This window comes from Diplotaxodon limnothrissa, linkage group LG7 (assembly GCF_057381915.1).
Source record: "Diplotaxodon limnothrissa isolate DT_005_m linkage group LG7, D_limnothrissa_male_GT1.1, whole genome shotgun sequence".
In the NCBI taxonomy this organism is placed as follows: Eukaryota; Metazoa; Chordata; class Actinopteri; order Cichliformes; family Cichlidae; genus Diplotaxodon; species Diplotaxodon limnothrissa.
In genome coordinates, this window is record NC_140602.1 from 16,337,952 (window position 1) to 16,358,110 (window position 20,159).

Here is a 20,159-nt window from a genome sequence, read left to right on the forward strand (position 1 = left end):
ACACGTTGGTGTTATTTCAACATCTATTAATATGTATTTTAGTACATCAAAGGTGTGCATTTATGTTCTCTGTGGTCTCATTTAGCATCCTGAGCGAAAGCAGTAGTTCTAGTAATGACTGTAAACACACATAAGCTGGTTTCCACAGAAATGTGTCCACTTTTATCGGCTATAAAGGTAAATCAGGATTTACCAAGCTATTAAGGTTCCCATGATAATTTTGTTATGATGATAGTGATTCTATCACACTTAATACACTGCAAGGCAATTATCAGTGATACCTCACGATATCTGTAAAGTGACTAAGGAAAAATAGGCCTAGAAAAGCCAACAAGCACTGCATTTTATATGCATTACATTCGTGCATCATTATTATTCCATTTTGATAATAGTTTGATAAGAGTTTCCTCTTCACAACAACAAGGTGGATACCTTTCATTTAGTTTAGCTTCACTTAACTGACATGCATGAGTGATGCAGGGCGCCATAAAGCAGCAGCTCTAAGACAAGTGGCTGCAAAATATCTATTCAGTGTACAGCCATACTGAAAGAGGAAGTCAGAATGTATTGCCATATCAATATTTTGTTCCATCTCTAAGTACTACCCTGCAACACATTCGAGTATGTATAGGTGAGTGAAACCAAGCACAACTTCCTTGTTGTGCCATAAACTGGGAAGCAGTCTTTTGAAGCACAAGATGATGTTGACGTTACCATTATTACCTGGCAGCATGACAATCACCATGTTCTGGGGCTCACACTAAACAAGCAATGAAGAAAATGTCAAACAAAACAAGTGAAATGGTCTGCAGTTATACAGCACATTTAAATCTTAGCAGACTCAGTGCACATCTTAGGTGTTATCCAAACTATTCAAGCAAGAAAGCATTACTTTGGCTGGCTCACAAAAAAAAAAAAAAAAAAAAAAAAAAAAATACAAATACATAAATAAAATCACACAGTATTTAAAAATGTCTTTAGAGACATAAGAGTTCAGAACACAGAGAAACAACCCTGAAACTGAAAAGCTGACTACCATTTTGTTCCATATGGGAGAGCAGCGTCACACACTGCTACCTTTCTCACGTTCACATCTTTTGTTAATCCTGGTTCTAACGTCATATACTGGGCTTAAAGGGCACATCAACCAGGTAGGTCCACTAATTGATGGAATGGACTGGGATCCTTGCCAATCTCAGCGAGTGCAACCAGAAAGCAGAGTGACTGGCACTATTGTCACAGATGAGGGACTGTACAGCATGCCCACATGTGCTTAACTAAATCAAGTTAAGCGCATGTGGACAACAATGGTCACGGCTGTAACAAACCATTTCATTATTTTGAGCTGCTTGTCTTATTCTTTTATGTATGCTGACAATCTTCTGCAGCTTTCTTTAGTCTGAAGAACTGCTATGATTATTGCTTCTACAGTGATCATCAAAATTAACCGTTTCACACTATAAACACTATAAACCACTGTGTATTATTAGCAAACCTAAAATGTCGAAAGTAAAGTACGTCCTGCAGAGAAGTGATCCATGGCAGTTTCATAAAGATTAATGTTGCTGATAAAAATCTTAAAGGTTAATTTTAAATACACTGCTGTTTAATCTACAGTAGGGCCAGTGACCGTAACGATGCTCATTAAAACAGGGTTTAATGAGCACAGAAAGAGGCCTACACCCTGATTATTAAAATACACCGACATAAACAACCAGAATGTCATTGATGCAGTGGTTCATCCACCTAAAGATCCATCACATGTCACAAGTTACTTCCCATTAATTAACAAACACGACCTTGGATTAACACAATTTGGATGAATCCCCTGAGGTAATCACTGTGTCCAACTTTCACTCAAATCTGACCATTATTCTAAGACGAGGAGTGATTCTTCTGAAAACGGGGAGAAAAGTGCCCATGAAGCAACACATGACCCTGAGCACAATTTGGATGAAGTAAATAGACTAAATTCCATTCATTATGTGATAATTTTGTATATGTTTGCCTAAATTCTGCACTGCTGAAAACTGCTTGTCCCACAAGCATGGCTAATGTATACTACTGTTCTTTTTGTATGGGCTATATGAATAAATTACTTTTTACTAAACCTGCTTGATAAATCTGACAGAAATAATACTTGTGAAATGTCTGTTTTTACGCTGATAATGAAAATTTTTCCGAACCCAAATTTCACTATTACATGGATGTTTCTTTACTTACAGTGTGCTTTTCAGTACTCTTGTGCTTTCACAAGCAGGTTTTCAGCTACTTTTGTCTTACTGTTCCTGCCCACAGCTCCTCTTCAGCCCTGGCGGCTACTAAAACAGGGAAGGCACAATTAGTAAGGCTTTCCAGCTGTGATGACCAGCCTCCCTCGACTGCTGCTCTTCCCCTCCCTTGCAGCTGAGCCACCAACCACACCTCACTGCATTAATAACAACAACAATAATAATAATTTAAACATTTCATCAAATTATGAATGGTTCTACATAACCAAGCTCTGACTCATTGTCAGAAATACTTGAATCAATTTCCCCTGTCAGTAAGAAAGCCATCTTCCAATGATAGAGCAATACACATTAGCGGTCCATGCCAACAGACTCACACACCATTCTTGTTAATATTCAGACTCTGCGACTGGTTTGTCGATCTTGCTCCCACACAGCAGACTCAGTGCAAATGATAAAGGTTCTCTGTGGCAGAAAATCAATACTTCGAACAATGCATTTTACAAATGGCCTTCAACTTTCCTCTCAATTCTATGCAGAAAGTACAAATCAGTCTTTACAAATGCAGTGATAAGGCGAACATTACTCTAACTTCTTAATTACACAGACAACTATATAAATAAACTTTGTTAGCAGACAGCAATAAATTGGACATAAATGGTAAATGGCCTGTATTTATATAGCGCTTTACTAGTCACTAAGGACCCCAAAGCGCTTTACATATCCAGTCATCCACCCATTCACACACTGGTGATGGCAGCTACATTGTAGCCACAGCCACCCTGGGGCGCACTGACAGAGGCGAGGCTGCCGGACACTGGCGCCACCGGGCCCTCTGACCACCACCAGTAGGCAACAGGTGAAGTGTCTTGCCCAAGGACACAACGACCGAGACTGTCCAAGCCGGGGCTCGAACCGGCAACCTTCCGATTACAAGGCGAACTCCCAACTCTTGAGCCACGATCGCCATAATTATGAGATGACAGATCAGAGATTATAATTTTGAGAAATCTAAAGCAGCCTACAGTCAAAATGACTATATGCTGCCAATTTAACAAATGGCACTAACAGGAATTAACTTTTTTCTCAAAGGCTACTGGTTTCATCTGACTGAAGCTTTGCTCTAAGTCGTCAGAATGTCACCAAACTCAGTGTGTGTGAGGCCTTTGATGTGTGGATATCACCCTTTTATCCCAGATGCTTTTAAGCTTTATTAAAGTGCCAGAAAAATCAAAGCCACTTACTTAAATCGTGTTCAATAAACTTCACCAGTAGCAGAAATCTGTGTAGACCAACAGCTAATTAAATTGATTTTTACTTTCAGGTTGGGGGGAATATAAACAGTAAAACCAATGGGCAATGAACAATGCTGTCACTGTCTATGCTCAGGTATATGATGTTGGCACTTAATGGCAAGACCATGCAGCCAAATGTTTAGCACATGTGGAAGCAACAAGTGGCTCTATACCCTTTGCCATAGCCTACACTGTAGCTTAAGGTACACTTTCCCAGAGAAGTAAACAATGTATAGTGACTAGCAAGCAATACAAATCAAAAGGGATTTCAGTAAAAGCAACTGTTGTTTAACATTTATAAGCTCCAAGTCCAAGATGAACATTTCACTGCAGAGTAGGTATGTCACTAGAAGAGATGCTTACGATACTTTTCTATACAAAAATTATATTAAAGAAAAAAGTGACTGTACTTGTTTTTTTCCTTCTTCCAGAACTGAGAGGGGCACTGTAAGCCTATGACTTTTGTTTCTTTACATGCTGAAGATGGACAACCACAACAAGAGGAAATACTACACACAGAGATAGCAAGTAGTGCAACTGCCACCCTGACTCACTGATAAAGAAGGCAGTAAGTAGAACATAAAAGTACTTTCTGTTATTATTCCTTACTTGTCAGTGTAATATCAATTACGCTCCATAAGAATTTATATAATGCTAATGTATTATAAATGCTTAAGCTAATGTAATGCAACGTTGTAACTCGTAGTAACATTAGTAGGCTACCTAGCAACAATCCTAATATTTCAGTCTTTATTCCATTAGGCCTAAAACATTACATTTTAACTTTCTTCTCTGTCAGTAAATTCCTACACATAAAACTTCTGATCCAATTTCTGTATAGTAAGCCATTTATACAGTTTTTCCAGAGTTTTTTTGTCCCCATTCCTATCTCTACATTGCAATCTTTGTATACACCAAAACCACTTCCTAATAAATGTAAGCACATCTGAGCAACTCGCTAATCAGGTTTTTACTGAACACCACAAAGACCATGTGGGCTCAGCTGAGTTTACGCAGAAACAAATGAGGGAATCAACCTTAGCCAGTGGCAAATCAATGCTTGCATAAGATGGTTGATGTCCAAGCACAATGAGGTAGACATCTAATCATGAAGAAGGTTGCATTTATCTCCTAGTCCTTACTTCAATTATTCCCCTGGCAAAAGTCTAGTTGTGACTGCACTGCCTTAAACCATTTAGAAGAAAATTAAACCTTTCAATAGAAAGAAGAGTCTTGTCATTTTGCCTCACCAATGTCAGCAAACCACATCGGGTATAGTGCAGACAGAAGTATAACACCATTATAGCTGGACAACATGATTAAGAAATGTTTATGATACCCTTTAGATTTAATCACAGCAGGTCAAATAGTGAAAGAAATTCAAAATGATGAATGTACATTTTGGTAATACAAAAATAATATCTGATGGCCCATACAATCACCAAAAAAAAAAAAACCAAAAAAAAAAAACCAAAAAAAAAAAAACCAACTCTTCCCCGTCACATCATGTCACGCTGCACTGATTGCATAATTTGTAATGTAATCAACCAATAACCATCCTGTAGAGCTTAAGCACACAAATTGGAGACATATCTCACTCAATTTGGATTCTCATTTTCAACTGTGTTTCTACTTTTTACTTTAACATACAGAAGAATTATTCCTGGTGATTTCATCTCTAAACAAACTTATGAAGTGCTATTCAAAGTAAGCACTTTAAATTGGGTGATTTTATGCAACTTCGTGCACACATCAGGGTTTTAATGGCTGCTATCAAAACGATCGATGATATTTAAACGAAATCAACATGAACTCAAAAATATCTGAGAACAAGTGAAAAAAACCCAAAAACTGTGGTTGTCCTACTGCTTTGCAACGGTGCCTTGCTCTCCTTCTTTCTCTACTGTGCTTCTTGGGTGAGGATTCAGAGGGAAAAGAAATGAGAGGTCTAACTTTCTCTCTGAGCAATCACAAGCAATTTACAAGTAAATACAGCCAAAATCACAGCACAGTCATTGTCTGAACTGTCACACTCAGACCCTAACAGAATGGAGTTATTTGCCTATTTTAGACAAAATAGGGGAATGACATCAATAAGCAGGGTGACAAGCCTGAGCTTTAATATGCAGGATGACAAAGACTACCCTCAGCTTGACATTTTATCAGCAGTCATCTGAGAAGAATTCTTAATAGAGCCACTAGCCAGACCAAATGAGCAATGTCGATCTGAGGAGCGAGACACAACAAGTGTCAGTAGAAAAAGAAACTGGAACAAGGTGGTAAGGATGAATTGGGAACATGGTACTAAAACTAGCCATGCATGCCCTGACATAAAACACCCCCAAGCCATGAGCAGGGCCAGCCATCCAAGAAGCACGTGGTAAAGACACCTTTGGCAGGGATAGCTCAGTAGGTAGAGTGGTTGCCCCATGATCGGAAGGTCGGGGATTTGACTCCACTGTACGGCTACCCTGCAGTACCCCTGAGCAAGGTACCGACCCTACACACTGCTCCCCGGGTGCTGCATTGGTGGCTGCCCACTGCTTCACTGGGCGAATAGGTTAAATGCAGAGTAGCACATGGGGTATGTTAGTCCACTACAGGGACTAACACATTTACATTATTCTTCTTATTATTATTATTATTTAGCAGACACCAAGAAAATAGATCTTCCTTGGAGCCAGCTAGAGGCAAAGGCACAAAGGCCTCTTGCTGATGGCGCCTACTTCCACAGGCACAAATGGCTAAAGAAGAAGAAAATGAGCCTTCGTCTTTAACCAATTTAAATAGTGACCTGCTGTGACCACTGTGATATGAGCTGCATGTGCATTATGCAGTCGAAAAACAAAGTGGTCAATGCTCACTTGATACTTGTCTTTATGCTTGTGCTCTGATCTAATTAATAAAAATAACAATAATCTAAATATGATATGCTAGCTCATTACACATTTAAAGTTTAAGGCAGAATTAATAATCAAGTAACTAATAAATGTATTTAGACTGGTCAAGAGAGCACTGGCTGTAGCCTGGACAGTTATATAAACACACAATTTGCGTTTGAAAGAGTCTGTGTGATTACACCAACTTGCAAACTCAAAGTTTGTGAATCGCGTCATAGGAAATGAGACTCCCATCCTTATCTAAACCATCACAGCAGGAAAAGTCACTCACTGCTGAACAAAGGTTGGCCAACTTGGACCAGGGACATCTTTTCTGCTGACAAACACAGTCGCTACCAGATGTGTTTGCCTAAAAGTAATAGGCAGCTTAGGAAAACTGGATGATAAACATTTTTATAAGCAATAATTCCAGCCTTTTAGGCTTACTTTGTCCCTTTTAATTAACAACTGCTTAATTATTTGTAACAATTATTTGAAACAATATAAACATAACAACTTTGAAAAAAGGTATAAAGACATGTTTTACTCTTTGGCTACTGTCCAGAAAAATCAAGTAAACAAGAAAAGAAGCAATTGATTAATGAAAACTTTATCTTAAATGTTGCTCAACAATACTTAAATTAATCATCCAAGTTTGCTATTGGAATAGAAATCTAGTGACTTTGGTAGAAGACCTGTTTCAGTGAAAAGACCTTTAGATGAACCTGGAACGTGAAAGTAATGCATAATGAAGTAAAAGAGTAACAGTTGTGAGTTTAGCAGAATCCAAATGTTCAGTGGTGAACTTATGATGAGGAATCTGTGAGTGAATAAAGAAACCAAACCATACCATAGGGATTACTGAACCTCCACAGGGGTGGCATGGATGTGACACTGATCCTACAGGGAGATGAAGCTGCTGCCTTAATTCTCAACATTTAGCAGAGGAGATCCTTTCTTTTCTTTCATCACACTGTAGGTTTGAATCCTAGCAGTAAAAGGGTGCCAGGAAGTCAGCTAACCAGCCATACAGTGGGGCAAAAAAGTATTTAGTCAGCCACCGATTGTGCAAGTTCCCCCACCTAAAATGATGACAGAGGTCAGTAATTTGCACCAGAGGTACACTTCAACTGTGAGAGACAGAATGTGAAAAAAGAAAAAACCATGAATCCACATGGTAGGATTTGTAAAGAATTTATTCGTAAATTAGGGTGGAAAATAAGTATTTGGTCACCTCAAACAAGGAAAATCTCTGGCTCTCACAGACCTGTAACGTCTTCTGTAAGAAGCTTTTCTGTCCCCCACTCGTTACCTGTATGAATGGCACCTGTTTGAACTCATCATCTGTATAAAAGACACCTGTCCACAGCCTCAAACAGTCAGATTCCAAACTCCGCCATGGCCAAGACCAAAGAGCTTTCGAAGGACACCAGGAAAAGTATTGTAGACCTGCACCAGACTGGGAAGAGTGAATCTACAATAGGCAAGCAGCTTGGTGTGAAAAAATCAACTGTGGGAGCAATCATCAGAAAATGGAAGACATACAAGACCACTGATAATCTCCCACGATCTGGGGCTCCACGCAAGATCTCATCCCGTGGGGTCAAAATGATCATGAGAACGGTGAGCAAAGATCCCAGAACCACACGGGGGGACCTGGTGAATGACCTGCTGGGACCAAGTAACAAAGGTCACCATCAGTAACACACTACAACGGCAGGGAATCAAATCCCGCAGTGCCAGACGTGTTCCGCTGCTGAAGCCAGTGCATGTCCAGGCCCGTCTGAAGTTTGCCAGAGAGCACATGGATGATACAGCAGAGGATTGGGAGAATGTCATGTGGTCAGATGAAACCAAAGTAGAACTTAGAGCTGGGCGATAGAACGATAACGATACGTATCGCGATATAACTTTTACTCGATAGAGAAATTAAGCTATCGCGATAGACCTCGCCGCTCTTGTCCTCAAAAAAAAAATAAAAAAAAAATAAAAAAAAAGGTCAGCCAATCCAAACTAAGTAGCGCAGAGCCGAACCAATCACCGCCGCAGCGTCACGTCGCGTGACTTGTTACGTACAGCACAAGTGCCAAGCCGCACGTGTGTTTGTTTGGGAAGCAGCCAGCGGGTAATGGAGGAAATGAGTGTGCCGACTAGAAAAATCAACCGAGCGTGACCGAAGAGAAAACAGATGACGGTTCCAATGCCGGAGAGATTGTCAAATGGAAGAGCCATAGAAGTTCCGTAGTGTGAAGGTATTTCGGCTATTTCAAGTCTGACAAAAAAACAGAGTAGCGTGCACTGTAAATTGTGCCGAAAGCAAGTCTGGAAATACAATGAACTGGTGCATGCGTCACACTGCGCCACGTTATTGTTTCGGTGAAATGAATTTCTACAATACTGTTACTGTTAATTGTACTCTCTGCAGTGTTTAAATGCTTACATATACACACAGTTACTGTCCGTCCACACATACGACTGGGTTCTGCTTCTATGCCCCAGCTTTGTTTACTTTTTCCCACCGAGGCTTCTAGACTTCTGATTGGCTGACATTTCGGCACGGTTAGGAATCTAGCGCCACCTGCTGCTTTGGCATGTTCATAGCAGCGTTTTCCTTCATTTCTGCCTTTATGTGTGGACGGGATTATTTTTTAAAACGAAAACGGAAAAACGGAAAATCTCCGTTTTCAAAAATACCCGTGTACGTGTCTCTGACTGGAAGCGCTAATTCGTCATGCGGCTTTTGTCAGACTAAAGTAACTGTTAAAACTGTTTGAAAAGCTCAGCTATACAACAAGGAGAGATTGAGAATTTCCTTTTAGTTCTCAGTTTATTTGATATTGACAAAAGTTAGTCAGTTTTGTCTGTTCTTCTGTAAAACAAACTAAGATTTATTTTTAGAATTAATATTTTGTTTCTAAGTGGAATTGACAATTTAGTCTGTTTTGTTTGTTCTATTTTGAAACTTAAACGCTTTAGCGGCTGCCTTTTGTGTAGTTTGCAATATTTGCCTTTATTTATCTGAAAAAGTCTCATGTTCCTTAAGTACATCTACCCTGTTGAACTTATTATGGGAAATAAATATTTAAATAAAAACAAGCTGCTGATTATTTCACATTTTACTTGTGAGCAACGGCTCATTTAAATCTTACAAATATAGTTATTTGGCTTATATCGTGATAGATATCGTTATCGCCTGAAATGAAAAAAACATATCGTGATATGAAAAAATCTCATATCGCCCAGCTCTAGTAGAACTTTTTGGTATAAACTCAACTCGTCGTGTTTGGAGGAAGAAGAATACTGAGTTGCATCCCAAGAACACCATACCTACTGTGAAGCATGGGGGTGGAAACATCATGCTGTTTTTCTGCCAAGGGGTCAGGACGACTGATCCATGTTAAGGACAGAATGAATGGGGCCATGTATCGTGAGATTTTGAGCCAAAACCTCCTTCCATCAGTGAGAACTTTGAAGATGAAACGAGGCTGGGTCTTCCAACATGACAATGATCCAAAACACACCGCCCGGGCAACAAAGGAGTGGCTCCGTAAGAAGCATTTGAAAGTCCTGGAGTGGCCTAGCCAGTCTCCAGACCTCAACCCCATAGAAAATCTGTGGCGGGAGTTGAAAGTCCGTGTTGCTCGGCGACAGCCCCAAAACATCACTGCTCTCGAGAAGATCTGCATGGAGGAATGGGCCAAAATACCAGCTACTGTGTGTGCAAACCTGGTAAAGACCTATAGTAAACGTTTGACCTCTGTTATTGCCAACAAAGGTTATGTTACAAAGTATTGAGTTGTATTTTTGTTATTGGCCAAATACTTATTTTCCACCCTGATTTACGAATAAATTCTTTACAAATCCTACCATGTGGATTCATGGATTTTTTTTTCACATTCTGTCTCTCACAGTTGAAGTGTACCTCTGGTGCAAATTACTGACCTCTGTCATCATTTTAGGTGGGGGAACTTGCACAATCGGTGGCTGACTAAATACTTTTTTGCCCCACTGTACGAGGGTGTTGAAAACGTCAGACGTAATGTCTGTGTGCTCCTGAGGATAAATGAATGGAGACTTTGTTTAAATGGCAAAGGTGAAACCATGGGGGGGAATGTCTCAATGCAGGAGCGCATACGAGCAGCCAAAACAATCACAATGTTCCACTGTGAGCACGAATACGCACAGACTCAATTAACCCAACTCCACAGCATAGCTCTGTGAGCAGCTAACCAGCACAGCATGAATTATTTCTTATTGTGAAAGGCAGCAGGTCTTTTACCAGACATACTCATTTCTGTTTCATTTCACTGCTGACTTCTTTCACTCCTGTGCTATTGTACAGGAGTGAAACAAACCAGCTGTAGTGCTTAACACAGATTTAGATTCTATTGGTTATTTATTCTATGAGCATATGCACACCCATGGGTGCATACTGTTCTGTTACAGCTGTGCATGCTTGCACGTGTACACTTGCTCACTGTTTATCACAGATTCAACCAAGATGACTAAAAGAGAAATCTCAGTCAACAAGCTATTTCTAAAGGAAGTAAAACTCACAAGGTTTCCATTATTAACTTGTTGTCCCCAGATCGCTCAGGGTCTCTCACATGGTCTGCTTTCTGTACTCTGTCGCTCACCCCTGCGCTGCTATGCAAGCCAGTCTGCTGCTGCAGGGGGCCCTTTATAACCACATTTGTACCCTAGGGATTCCCACAGTGGAGGCTGTGGACCGACAGGCACCACTGGTTGGGGTGAAGGGGCTTTAGAGTCAGAAGTCCCAGTCAGATAACCCTGTGTCCCCTGGAGCCCACATGTGTTTTGTTTTTTTCTGGGGGGTTTTTCACATACGAATTATATTTAAAGTATAAGGAAATCCCCCATATATAGGGATGGGTACCGGTATCCGGTGCCATCATGGCACTGGTTCTGACATAAACGGTAGTAACCAGACCGAAAAGCAGCGCACATTTCGGTGCTTTTTTTCGGTGCTTTTTTTTCCTGAGCTGTGATACACTTTAGATTCTAGCCAATCATTTTACATTTCCAAGGATAGTAGGCGGGTCCAGGTACGTACGTTCTTTTAGAGCAGAGCTACAGATTAAAAACGCCCAGGGCAAAGTGGTCAAAAGTCTGGCTGTACTTCACAGCAAAAGATGCAAACTCAGCAGCCTGCAACAAGTGCTTTAAGCTGATACTGTGATACTGTCAAAGGAGGTAACACCTCAAATCTGATGAAACACCTGGCGACGCATAGCGTTTTTTTTTTAAAAGCCGAGAAATGTGCCGTATTTGATAGCTTGCTGCGAGACCTCACACCGAGCACATCTACTGCGGGTGTGGTGCCTGTTATCAGACCCGGAGTTTGCAACATCCCCAAAAACCCGAAAAGGAGAGTCCTGGCCCCTAGCCCTGCCAGTGTAGCAGAAATGATGACGGATGATGATGGCAGCAGCAGCCGTTCTTCTCTGCATGAGTAGCTTAATGTTGTTCGTGTGTAATTTACGTTGAGTAGGCTAACCACGTTAATAAATTAATGCATGTAAGGTGAACTAGCAAACGTCATCATAGTTACATGTGGCTGTCTTCTTGTTTGATGGCAGATACTCCCTTCACCCTGGCCAAAACAAAAAGGCTAAAATGACCAAAGAAAGAGTGGAAAACAGTTAAACATGAGAGGTTTTTGGACAAAGTTTGTGTTTTTTCCATTGTTTAAGCACTGCTTCCAGCCAAGAGTGATACCATATATGTCCTATAGCTGCAGAAAAGGCTAACATTGTTATCTTTTTACAAAAAAATAAACAGCTGAACATGAGAGGTTTTTGGACCAATTTTGTGTTCTCCATTCTTTAAGCACCGGTTTGAGCACCGTTTGAGCACCGGCACCGTTTCAAAAGTACCGGTATCGGATAAAACCTAAACGATACCCATCCCTACCCATATATAGTGCAAAACTTTTAAGTTTATGAATAATCAAGATGACTGACCAAAATAGTTGTGATTATGATTTTTGCTGTAATCAAACAGGCTTAAAGCTTTTAAAAAAACAAAAAAACAAAAACAGAGCAATATAATCAAGGGTCTCTTCTGTAAGCCTCTAATCTTGCTGATGAATTCAATCTTCACCGTCTCTGACTGCAGTTGCCGATGGCAGTCTTTGTTCTGCTCAGCAGTCTTGCTAAGCTTGGCACGAACCAGCTCTCCACCGGCTGCCAGTTCTGATTAGAGTGGCCTCCTAGCTCCCTGTGGAGCTCCGAGCAGAACAAGGACTACCACCACCAGCTGCAGTCCAAGATAATAGATAGATGAGATCCTCTCTTAAAACGCCTAAAGGATAACTGGAGGTGTTTGAATCAAACTGTCCAGTAAGCCACTCCGTAGGCATAACAAAGGGCAGAGGAGAGCAGGTTAGCAGCAAAAATGAGACAGGAGTTGTGGACAATTAAACTGATAATGAATGGCATCGCTGTTTCAGAAAAAACAAAAAAAAAACAAACAAACAAACAAACCAAAAAAGAAAAAAGAAAAAAACGTAGCCTGTGTGTAAGAGGCTTTACTCTACTTCCTGATTATAAATACTATTAGCTGTGGTCACACCTTGAGCATAAGGATGCAAGTGAGTCTGACAAAAGATTACAGTAATATTGCAGAAGGAATTACAGTGCTCATCAAGGAAATGGACCCAGGATGAGATTTTGTAGAGTCTGTGTGGAATTCTCAAAATGAAAGGCCTTGCCAAATATTCACTAAAATTGTCCAGTCTTTTGCCAACATTCAACCACAGAACCACTTTTCTGCATTTCCTAGATCAATAAGTCTACAACCTCCATAAAACGACAAAATCTAAAAAGCAACATGGAGTCTTAGCTTCTCTAATCTTGTCCACTAGGAATAAACAGGGACTCATCTGCTGAGTCTGCTAACCCAGAGTCACAGCAGACAGAAGGAAATTAAAAGCAAAGACACCAGGAAGAAAGCCATCTTCACTGGCATGACAATATTGCTGGTGCACAGTAAGCCCTGGAGACAGACCAGAAGTCAGTAGAAAAAGATTAAACTAAATATAGCTTACCACAGTTTCGCTCAAGTAAATCATATTTGTTGCTATTTTGAGGATAGCCTACATCTAAAGAGACGATTATGAAAGGAGCACAGTAGAAGATGCCTTTATTCAGGGATGTGGTTTGAACAAAATTCTTACTCTAACCATTTACATAACACTTAAAAACAAGGCTTAAGGCAAAACTCTGATTTTTCCCCTACAGCAACAACGTGTGCTACATTTTCATTTTTAAAGGATAATGCAATAGAAACAAATGTTCTCTGTGTTAAAAATGGAATAGCTAGTTTGGGTCCATGCTGGTGCACAGTGTTGTGAACTGAAATATTTTTAAAATCACTGAGAGGTTAATACAAAAAAATGTTACCATGTGCTTTTCTTACCCATCAGACAGTAAAACAAGAATGTTTATGTGCCTGTGGGACTGCCCAGAGCTGTACTCTGTGCTGCTGCTTGTCTCAGTGAGCTCTGATATAAGACTACACAGACACATAAACACATCTACATATGCTTCTGCTTAACTCTCACAGGATGATGTTGGCCTCGCAGCCCAACTCCACTGAGACCAGCCCAACTCCCTATCCAGCCTGGTGGAGTGCACAGGGACACAATCAAAACCTGCAGTTCTGCACTGCAGGCACCCCTCTCAGGATTTCATTGGTCAGACAGATAATAAGCACAGTTGCATGACAGTGTGTGCTACTTCTGTGTGACACAGTGAACCGTGATATTGTTCTGCATGAGAGCCATTAGTGAGAAGGGCTTGCAACAAAAGCCAAAACAGTCTTTGAGGGTTAGCTAAGGTGACGGTATCCTGCAGGCAGAAGCGTTCACAGGAAAGGCAAATTGCCCAAAAGGTCAACATCGAGCCACATCTGACCTCTTTACTAGAGCCACTACTTCATTCAGAGTGCTACTATGTTAACAATAAAAATACCTGATGATTAGATTATCCTCACTTAGCTTAAAAGATTGGCTAATTCTGAGCAAGTACCTCAGCTGGAAAACATGTTTACATCAATACAGCCACAGTATCACAAAAAGGCATCCAGTGCTGCCCACTCAACATCAGGTTTTTGTTGCGGGTTTTTTTGTTTGTTTTTTTTTAAATTTCACAAAGGTGGGAACTTTGTCGCCATGACCACTAAGAATAAAGATCGAAGCGCAGTTTACCATTTCCCATTTCCTTGACCAATAAGAAACCACTGCCCACACAGAGAGCCTGGATGAGATGTCCAAGTGCAAGATGATTAGGGGGAAAACAGTGCGACTCAAATGCATGCAAAAAGGGATGGGGGGGGGGAGCTCCATTCATGAGAACAGCAATCCAGTGATGCAATTTTAAAGGCTTCAAGCTGAGAGGAAAAGCCCTCATTTGTCTCCTCGTGTGACATTTTGAAATATTAGATTTTTTGCAAAAGCTTCTGAGGCGCTTTCATCATGCTGCTTTTTGTCTGACTCATACCAGCATCATGAGTTAGGTGTTCAATCGCTTGTTGCCTTGCAAACAAGGGCGTGTCAATAAGCACGCATGAACCGAGTAGCGGTATCACTGAGGGAGGGGAAGGGGGGAAAAAAAAAAAACCAAACAAACAAAAGAAACCCCACCCACACACACACACACACACACAACTCTTCACCATCTACCCTTCCAGCTCAACATGTTCAGCAAATTCAGCAGGCAGAAAGTGGAAAACGCACTTTTAGTTTAGATTTCAATCAGCAACTCTCAGGAGAAAAAGAAGCGAGACTTTCCCCTCAGACAACTAAACACTCACAGCATGACTGTTTATTCAGCATCTACTGAGGGATTGCTGAACTCTGCTTGGGACAAGTCTTGACACACCAATTACTAATGTGACCCGCAGGCGTTAAGCAGGCTCCCACACACTGAGGGATTTTTAATTTCCTACAATGAGGGGCAGCTCTTTAAACACACGTCAAATCAGTAGCCATGCTTCATCTTAATTCATCTTAATTACAATTTCAAAAGAAAGCATAAATGTGGACAGTGTACACTTGCAGAAATTCCTTTCATTTTTATATTACAAACACTGCAGCACACTGAGGCATGCATGCATGTGTCCTCTCTTCTCTTTATAATAAACACAGCTGCTTCTGAGGCATTTCTCAAGAAAACACATTTAGATGTCATTCTAATCTGCCAGTATAGGAAGATATTAGTTTGTTGTGGCTTTCAATGCCCAACCACTCTAGTTAAAATGAGTTTCCACCTCTGTCATTAAGCCAATGCCTTAACTTGTTTAAAAATAATAATAAATGTATAACGAAATCCATAAACTTGGAAGACTGCTATTTAAAACCAAGCCAAAAGAAATACAGTATAGACTGTGTCGTGTTGAATAACGACAGTAAAATGCTTTTAAGCCGGATAACCAAACAATTATTAGCTGCTCCCAAACATGTACTGGGTGGGGTGCAGCAGCTCAGACGTTGCCACAGATAGTTAGGAAGCTAATGTATAGCTAAAAATTAAATACTAACACAGCCTTTTATCCTTATAGCTTCAACGCTACGCTAGGAATAGCGTTAAACTTAATGAGGTGGGGTTTGACAGAACTGTTCACCACTTTCAACTTCATTGTCCCCCGGCTGTGGTAGCATACTATTAAAGCTTTTAAGAAAGTTGAAATAAACGACTCATACAACAGGGGGAAAAAAACTAACGGGTGCGAACAAAATTTAAAAAAAAAATAAAAAAATAAAAAAATAAACCTCTTTCAGGAAGGAAAGAAAAGCTTTCCGAGTCATGCAGCGCGTAATGACTTCTATTTTATCTGACAGTTAACAATTAACTCTCCGAGACGAAAACAAAGCGTGAAGCATCTTAAAGTAAAACTGTAGTTCGTTAAAAAGGAAGAGGAAAGACGGGAAATGTGCCCAAAACACGAGGACGTGTGTGTAACTTACAGCTGGAAGCGGAGCGGTATCCAAAGTTTGCCTCAGAGGGAGACGTAAGCTGCGGTTACAGCGGGAGAGCAGAGCGGGCTTTGTGGAGGTTCATCGCAGCGCTCGGCGCTTTCACAGACCCCGGAGCAGCAAACAATCGTCAACCGCGCTACCGTAATAACCGGCGCTCACACCAGGGCGCACACGCACATTCTTCTACCGTAATACACAGAGTAGCAAAAGCCCGCCAGAGTGATCCACAGGCCAAAAATTTTAAAAGCAAAATAAAGAATGGTTTAATGAGTGTGCTGATCTGTTATTCGCGGTAAGTAAAAACATAAAAAACCTTGAAAGTATTTTTACTTCATTTGTTTGTGTTTCTTTCCTAAGTTAGTCTTTAACTTAGAAAAGTTAAGTCTAGTAGATGACCAGTGGCTCCCTGTGACTTTGGGGAAAAAAGAGAAATGTGGCATTAACGTAGTTAAAGTACAAAAAAATCACATAAAACCCACTGCAGGGTAGTCATATGCGATTAAAGATTATAAGTGCCACCTACAAGTAATTCTGTAAGGCTAAATGTGCTTATAAGACATTTAGCAGCCTTAATTCTGTAAGGCTAAGCAGCTTGAAAAGAAAGCTGCTGGACTTCAGTTTTTTGAAGACATTTCCACCTCCCATCAAAGAAACTTCTCAAGTTCAAGGTCATTGAACTACCATGGCGAGTACACAAACACATGCTTAATAGACTGCTTCAACTTCATTATAAGGCTCATATATTTTGAAGCTCCATAAAAATCTTGGGGATGGAGGAAAATCTCCCAAAAGGCCTATTATGTATAGAAATAAAAAATAAAATTAAAGTCATTACAGGCCTTAAATCTTTCACAGTAAGAGGTAAAGTGTCAGGTAAACGCACATCAGAGCTGTTGCCATTTTAATATTACTGTTTTTCAGAATCACAGAGCAATAGCAAATGCTATAAACTAACTATGCAGCCCTTCACTTTCATGCTGTTGACTGGAATTAAGCTAAACTGCCTCATCGCCAAAATAGATACCCAAGTAGAGAAAATAGAGTAAAAATGAATGCATGCTCCAGAATAAATTACGCACAAAAACTAGGCACATAGAGAGAAAGCATATATGGAGATAAACTATTATTATTATTAGCTCGTCTGAATAAACAGTTTGCACAACTATTTGATCAGAGAACCTTCCTCTCAAAGAAAGGCTCACATTGATTAGCCTGCCCAAAGAATATGCTAGATAAATGGGTTTTTTCCAGTTGCTGAAGACTTTGTGTAAACTCCAAATGTTATTTAAGTGAAAAAAAAATCAACACTAAGAAACATAAATAGGCTATACTGTATAGAGCCTATGATACGAAAGAAATCAGAGAGAAAGCGAGTTGCTTCCTTTGCCTCAAAGTTTTCCCCCATATTTATGTTGTGATTCAAAGCTTTTCCCCTAGGTTGGGAAATAAAGTAAACACCCCAATCCCAAAAAACACCCTGCGCACTCACTGATGGCATGCTTCTGCAGAACTATGAACACTTTTATTTTGGTAATAACATTTCTCTGCTCGTACTTTACTCATACTTTACAAGCTATATGTGTACACATATGTACAATTTTGCAACCTCCTATTTCCTCATACTATTTTCACAGCTTACAAGGAAAAGGGCAGGTTTATTTGTTTTTATCTTCTGCCTTTGTAACAGCTTCAACAATACTCATCCAGGTGCTAATAAAACACGCTGCGAGCTTTGAGGTGCTGCAGTGTTGGAGGAAGTATCTCTGAGGATTTGCCTGATGTAGCTGCCAGAAGTGAAGTAGCACACATTAATCAGAGCGGCTTCACGTTGCAACGTAGCCCACACAGATTTCTCTCACATACAGCACAGGAAACACAGGTTTCTGTACATTTTATTGCAACACCACAGAAAGACGAAATTAACTGGATGTGTCACTTTTGGTGCATATTCCCCCCCCCCCCTTCATGTTTCCATGAAAAATGCCAAGCATCACATTTCTGATTTGTGACTGCTCGCGTAAACTCCAGTTAAACACTGAAAACAGACTCGAAGCCGACGTGAGACAGATATCGTCTTCCATTAATAGCAAAAAATGTTCGCTTAAACACAGCAGGGTGTTTACGTTAACTAGTAATCGCAGTCATGGAAAACATCTCTGCAGATCAGATTTATTTCTGTGGCATTTTTGCTCGCCTGATTATTGCACACACACACACACATGCAGTTCCACGGTTCAGCCGGATATTGGTTACTCAAGGGAAACAGTCACATTTGACACTGAGCAGTGACAGGACTGGTTGTTACAGGTAAATGGAAGAAGATGGTAGGTGTTGGAGTGAGCAGATTGGTGTGAGAGGACTGAAGATATGGGCACATAATGAGGGAGAAGACACTGATGGAAAGCCACAATGGATTGAAATAGAGATTTTTCTCTTTTATCCTGTCCATTTTTCAGTGCGTGCCTTTTTTAGCCTGCAGACACAGGAATGCAAGCATGTTCTGTGTGCAATTTGAGCAATGAACAAGAGAATATGGGCTCTAAGAAAAGGGGCTGGTATGGGGGAGGCATGTGTGCTTTGTCTTCACCCACACTCAAACCTGTCAAACAAACAACACTCTTCTTACACCCCCAATGTGTAGCGAACCAATCAGGTTCCAGTATCACAAAACTCAATGTTTCTGCCTCCTGCCAACTCTTTTCCATATGGGATTGACTGGAACAAGGTGTTTGATGAATGTGGATAAAGGCACGGGGCTTTAAAACCTATCTTGTTTTCTCTCACTGATTTTAAAAGGTAGGGTTCACGTCAACAAAGCAATTGGGATGGCAACGGGAAGAGAAACAGTTTTCTGTTTTCACTGAAGATAAAAAGATTAAAATAAAACATATATCATGTAATCCTGGAAAATCAGGGTTTGTAGCCAAGACAGCTCGATTTCTTTACTAAACAAGAGGATACAAGGCTAACAAGATTCATTAACAATGATGGGGCACACATGGTCCAGATAACAAATCCTTAAAGACTAGACTTAGGCCATAAGCATCATATACTAAACACCTCAACAGCCCCAGGTAACATTGGGGTCTTGTTATCAGCTCTCTTCCAGGCACCCTACGTCCTCATCTAATCAAGTCTGACAGCCTCTCAGGCATTAGTCCTAAATTCTCCTGCTGTGCTTCATCTCACTTCATGTCCTACGATTCCAGGGTGTTTTAAAAAGCACGATGACTCCTCGCATATGGTAATCCTGTTCCCTTAAAAATGTATGAAGAGATTCCAAAAAAATAAAAAAAATCTTCCTTTCCCCTTAATCCTTCCCTTTTTCTATAGCGAGCAGGATATGCTGTTAAGGAGCAATGCTGTGATGGGCTATTTGCTTTATTTTGAGGCAAGCATCGCAACAGGAAAACTGTGCAAAATCGATGAGAACAGTGACTTCCTGAAAAGGAGCCAATACTGTCCACAGCCAATAATGAAAGCTGAAAGATATGATGAAGAAGACAATGAAAAAAGGAAGAGGTGATTTGATATGTGAACTTTTTGAGCAAATGTACTGGAAGTTATTGATTCTGGTGGATAAACCTCCTTGTTTTTAGAAGCAATACCCGATATTTCTAATTATTAATACAACTGTCCCGGTCTCCTCTTTCTTGTATAACAAATAAGAGGGTTGGAGAGGTTTCTGCTGGTTTGGATGTTTATCAGAGAGACTCGCTCACGAGGCTCGACTTCGGTCCAATAGCTGCTCAAA

At 40.4% G+C, this 20,159-nt stretch overlaps 1 protein-coding gene across 1 annotated transcript in view; it reads right to left on the reverse strand.

The window, feature by feature from the left end:
- LOC146628078 (tumor protein p53-inducible protein 11-like) overlaps positions 1 to 16,506 on the reverse strand; it is a 46,535-nt gene extending 30,029 nt beyond the window's left edge. The window contains exon 1 of the mRNA XM_085359344.1: positions 16,394 to 16,506. The gene's annotated coding sequence lies outside the window, so the exon portion shown is untranslated. The remainder of the gene's footprint in view (positions 1 to 16,393) is intronic.
- Between the last annotated feature and the right edge of the window lie 3,653 nt (positions 16,507 to 20,159).